General features: G+C 41.1%; 1 protein-coding gene across 1 annotated transcript in view; it reads left to right on the top strand.

The window, feature by feature from the left end:
- Nucleotides 1-1,028: 1,028 nt before the first annotated feature.
- ppip5k1b (diphosphoinositol pentakisphosphate kinase 1b) overlaps nucleotides 1,029-6,000 on the top strand; it is a 35,384-nt gene continuing 30,412 nt past the window's right edge. Inside the window, 1 exon segment of the mRNA XM_026364865.2 lies at nucleotides 1,029-1,221. The gene's annotated coding sequence lies outside the window, so the exon portion shown is untranslated.

The following is a 6,000-nucleotide window of genomic DNA, read 5'->3' as shown; positions in this document are numbered from 1 at the left end:
ACACCCCGAGCTCATTCCCCGGATTAGTGCGGAATAGTTTTTAGACTAGTTTGACAGACAATAGGCCGTCAGGTACCGATTGCATGTTTACAGTCCTCCTAGTCTAGTCTGGTCTGGTTTAGTCATTTGATTCGTGTTTTTGTTCATCTATACATTTTCCCTCAGCTGGCTACTATTTGTGATTGCCTGTTACCAACCTTGTCTCTCATTATTGTCGTCCATCTGTTACAAAACGCAGCGTATTTCTGAGAATGAGGTGATTGAGACCATTAATACAGCACAAAGGTGAAACTGGCAAACGGAAAATAACCTTATTCGACTACTATTGTTTTTTTATTACCTGAAGGGAACTGCACCAGGAAAGGAAGAGCAAGTGTATTATTATGAATTCATATATATAACAACCGATTAGACAAAACAAACTTATTGTGAAACAGTCACAGGGAGATTTTACTTTCAATACTTTCATCTGTTTTCCAGTGACAAGGCTGCTGATCAGGAACATAAACAGTTAATAATATTAATTAATATCTATAGTAAGTCAGAGAAGATCCTGATGAGACCAAAAAAAGCACACGTGATGATCAAAAACTGTTCAAAAGCAATGAGGAGAGACTTAAAACCCCCAAAAGATAATCATGACAAACATAAGCAGCTACTAAATTGCTCCAAGCATGGTAATAATCATAATTAGGAGGTGTTGATGGGGAGAGCTTCACTGTCAGGGCCCATTTTCTCACTGTCCGCTCACTTCACCTTTAATAAGACTGAAACACAGGGCTTTTACTTTTAAAACAGTCTTTCTACAGTGTTGAATCAGTACTTTGACTCCATTAAAGGTTCTGAATACTTCTTCCACCACTATTATCATCATCACCTTCAGCACCAAAACAAAGTGTGCCGCGCTGCAGCGCGCAGCTTTGGCCGCTGCAGGGCGCTGATGGCACGGCTTCAAAAACAAAAAAACCTGGGGTGAAAAAAACAAAAAAGGTGAAGAAAAAAAAAGAGAAAGAAACAAAAAGGAAGGAAGGAAGGAAGTCAGCAGCAGCAGCCGAACACCAGCAATGACCGGGCGTGAACTTTAGCGTTTTACGCACAAGTTTACGGCGGCGACAGGAGAACAAAAAGAAACCAAAGTGAGATGGAACCAGTTTGTTCTCAGCTCCACTCACAGGAAACAAGGAAGTGAGCAGCTGACCGACTTCCAGCAGCTTTCCGCCGGTAAGTCCCGCTGCTTTCACCGCTTTCTGTTGCGCCCGACACGGACGAAAAGTTGGATTGAGCCGCGGCGTCGGTGGAAACGGACTGAAGCAGGCGGGTTTTCACGTCCTGCAGCCCCACGCTGTGCGTCAGGAGGGTCGTGGAGCGAGCAGGCCCACGCACCGAGCAGCGTGTGTGTGCGTTTTGTGCGGGGTTTGTCGTCCCTCCTGCTTCAGCTCCTCCACCTGACTCCAGTGGGTCGAGACGCTGCAGGACACCTGGAGACAAACACACCTGTAGCCTGAGAGAGAAGGAGCCACGGCGCATCTGGACACATGTGGACTGTCAGGTTACATAAGGATTCACTGCGCTGTGGGTTCAAGCTGTAGACTCAGTGGTTAGTTCACCAGTCTGGACATGTTGAATTAAAACTAGTGAAATGAATCCTGCTTCTAACATGACAGGACTTCCTGTTTGCATCCTTAATGTGTATTTCTAGTGTTTCATAGACCAAATAATCAGCTGATTAAACAAAAACCATGCAGGTTAAATGATAATAAATAGAAGAAGCCAGTCACCACTAACAAGGATATGAAAGTGAAAATGTCTAACACAACTTCCCAAATCAAAGTGAGTCCAGACATTCAATTTAAAACCTCATGAGATAAACTGAAGTGAACCGTCCTCACAGGTTCAAGCCCAGCAGAGATATGTTTCTCACTTTTACTAATTGATTATATGATAATCACTGGTGACCTAATTAATTATCTGATCTTTACATGTGGTAGAAATGCATTTCCTTCATCGATAGTCAAACAAATGATCAGTAGTCAGTTAATTATTAGTTAACTGTGAAATACAGGGATTTTTTCTTTAATTAAACCATTAAACACTGACGTGACATTAATAAATTATACATGTAATTAAACACCAAGTCACTTCTTTTAGCCCGTACATTAAAATCATATTTTAAAATTATTTAAGTTTCCACTTCCAGACTAAATTCCAACTATTCCACAGTGAGAACAGCGGGTCGCTCCTGTCTCCCCACAACAGACTCTGGTTTTACTGGTGTTATGTGAGATAACGCACCATATCTACAAGTTGGGAGTGACTCGTGTGTCAAATCATTAGTCCAGCTGTTGTAATCTGCTCAGCTGGACGGACGAGACTCGTGTCCTGGGGATGCACGTCTACTTTCATACCAACTTTATCAGTCCAGGACATCTTTCAGCATTTGCTGCCACTGGTAATTTCATCTGTAGTCAAAACAGGGCGGTTGTCAGCTGACGACGTTGATTAAGTTAAAATATGTCTCATTAGATTACTGCTTGACTCAAATGGTAGCACTGGAGATGCAGTCTTCGGTTGAAGATGCTAATTTAGCATCATTGATTTCCAGTAAAAACCCACAGATGTATAAAAAAACATAATATAATTCATTCAGGGCCTGCTGATTTGAACGAAAATAAGATAAAGCTGTGTGAATGAGTACAAAAAATAAAGCAGATACATGATAAAAAAGATCAAAAACTGCAGATAATACATAAGAAACAGAAGATAGAGGTTGTAGCCGGTCATTATATAGTTTTATTTTCAAATTATGCACCACATGGTATGATTTACTTAAATGTTATTATTATGGAAATCATGGAAAGCTGAAAGATCTATACTTGGGATAAGTTATTCATCTGAAGCTCAGAAACAGGAGAATAGAGTCGTGGATTTCCTTGTTCTATAAATCATCTTGTAAATCTTACAGTGGTCTATTCTGCTACAGTGAAGTTTGCACTGATAGACAGTTTTGCAGGGTCTGTTATACACCCTTTTTTAGTCGTGATGCCAGCTTATGTTTGCTAATAAAGCTAATTCCATGAGTTGCATTCAGTGCATGATGAATTTATGATCTTGTAGTTTCGGCTGTAACTGCTGTTCCACTGGTCACTTTAATCATGATAACATCAAGAATTTGTTGTCTGACCCTCAGGGGCGTGATGGTGTTCTGCTTCAGTAACTTTGTGCACTTCAGCTGTTCAGCAGCAACGTTTTACTGCATTTAATAATTAACAGTTCTGATAATTTATCGGGGACTGTTTTAGAAGCCAAGCTCTTCATTTACTCACCATCAACCTCACTCTGGAGAAAAATGCTTTATCTTTAATTTAATTTACTGTAAAACCTCATCACAAATGTTTCACTCATTAGTACTTATTCTGTCTTACAAATGCCTAAACGTTATTGTGTCTGTCCACAAAGTATGAATCCATAATAGACCGGCACAGTGTTTGCACAGTGTCAAAGTGTTTCTCAGTTTCAGTTTTTATCGGGGAACGGTGATAGTGAACTGGATCTAATCACCAACTCCTCCCCGTCATAAATACGTTGAAAGCTTCCCATGGTAGATGGTCTCAAAGGTTAAAAGCTTTTTATTGGGGCTGTGTTGTTCGTCTGTAGTCCTGCAGTGATGACGGAGGTGACTCATCCCTGGATCAGGGCCGGCAGGTAGCATCTGGGGATGTTTGTAATCAGCCTCTTCATTTATTCATTGGTGATGGAGGGTTTTATTATTTGGAGGGGAACAATATGACTGACATACAGGAGACGGTCTCACACAAGGATTTTGTGTTGTTGTCCGTTAAAGGGACAATAAGTTGTTTCTGACGTTAATCGACTCCTGATGTCCGTGAAGTCTTGTATCATCATCACCAATATTAGATATATTATTATGAAACTTAAACTTTGATTACAGACTTTGTCTCTTCAGATAAAACTTTTAAAAAGAATCATGGTCAGGACCCACCGTATGTCTTTGGGACAGATATTTAGTAGTAGTTTACTTAAACTACTACTTACTGGCTTTCTTGTTCCTTTAAATATTGTATTTTTGCACTGTGCAAGACATTTTACAGTTGGAAAATAAACTCATGTATCTAGGAGTTCCTCTCTGATTGAGACTAAAAAGCTCCTGGGAGCTCCTGTCCCTTCCCTACATACTACTCTGTTCTGATTGGTCAGCTTGTGGAAGTCCTCCTGGGGGTCAAACGAGGCCCAAATTGAAATCTTGTGCACCAACATCGCGAACATCATGCCAAAATAATTTAGTGCTATTTGAGCAACACGGTGAAAGCACATGCTCCCCTCAAGCTGTATTCATATATACATCGTATGGACCCATTTACAGTTCATAAACTGCATGACATGTTTTGGTGGCAGAGGCACTGGAGACAAAATAACCCACTGCCCGTAGCAGCTGCTATGAGATAAAACTTTAATGGAGACCAGTATAACCAACACACGTAGTTATTATCATTATGTGGGCTGAAGTGAACTCACTGTGACGTAATTATGACGCGGGCCGTGAAAGTGTAATATACAACCTGTAGTGTTGGTTTAACACAAACTGCAGTAAAATCACTTTGCTTAAATAAAATAATTACACACTAAACGGTCAGGGTCCAATAAAGAACAACCTTAATGCTGTGTGAGTGGGGGGGCTGCAAAGAGTCAAACCTAGTTTCTTAAATGGTTTTCTGAAGTAGTAGATTATTTTTAATCCATAAAAAGTTTCTTTTTGAATTCACAGGCTGAAAACGTTGATTTATAAGATATGACTCTTATATACTGTTTTTCTTTTCACACTCAAATCATTCAGTTTAATTTCCTTTATCTCTGAAGAAGGGACAAGCAGTGGCAAGACTTGTGTAAACACCACAGATTCGTCATGTCAGAGGAATTCAATTTGTAGGAAGCTACCTTCAGCAAAGTACCTGTGTACCTGGAAATCAGTAATAGCATGTTGTTTTTGTTGTTGTTGTGTTATTTCCCATAGAGCCTGTCATTGCACCACCTGAGCTCTGTGTTCATAGTTATTTAAATGGAGCTGGTGAGAAGTGATTTCGTGCAGGTTTTCCTACTGATCCTGCAGCTATTTCCTTGCAGTGTTTGCTTATAATGCCAGTGAAGGTCATGACCTTGATGTCGTAAACACTGAATAAACTCGATCTCAGCTGTGGCTCCTCGCAGCAGTTATAGGTATTTATTTATGAGTTTAACTCTGTTAGTGTTTTTTGACCCTGGGCCATTTAGTCTAGTGCGGACTGTCATCACCTCCAAGCTCAGTGATGAGTTATCTTTGGATGGCAAATCAGGCCCATGGCACCCAACACCCCTGCCTTGGCCCCACCCATCAATTCCTGTCGCGCCCCCCTTGCAGAGGAGGTCATGGTTATTTCTGGGTACCAAGGTTAGGCTGGGTCACGTGTGATGCATGGTTGAGGTACGTCTTGGCAGAAAGTCCAGGACACTGAATGACCGTGTCAGCTGCCAGAACGTTTAGCGTTGCCGCTGCAGTCATTTGCTCTGCATGCGAGTGGAAGTGACTGTAATTAAGTTCATGCAGTCATTCAAAGACTGTGTGCGGTGCACAGATGGCTTGTCGGCCGTCACTGAGAAGCAATAGGATCTGCCCCCCTCTTTTTTTTTTTTCTGCAGGCTTCTCCTGTCAAGCCAACTGTTTACTGTCGGGGGTGATGCTCTTTGAAACTCGGCTACATTTCACACCTCACTCTTGGGCAATGGCTCAGTTATAAGTGAATTACATAACAACTTAGTTTTTTAATAGTTGTGGGATCAAGTAACCAATAAACAGGAACCACACACACGCCCTAGAAACAGGTTGGTAAATTGTTAGTGAAATTTAGCCGTTGTTCTTACTGTAGGTAGAAAGTGAGAGCAAGAGAGTGATGATTTCCCAATCAGAAAACTGCAGAAACATGTGCTGCTTTGCTGTGTGTGATGATT

This window comes from Anabas testudineus, chromosome 6 (genome assembly GCF_900324465.2).
Source record: "Anabas testudineus chromosome 6, fAnaTes1.2, whole genome shotgun sequence".
Taxonomy (NCBI): Eukaryota; Metazoa; Chordata; class Actinopteri; order Anabantiformes; family Anabantidae; genus Anabas; species Anabas testudineus.
The sequence above is the reverse complement of the archived record's forward strand: the minus strand, read 5'-3'. Positions and strand labels throughout refer to the sequence as shown.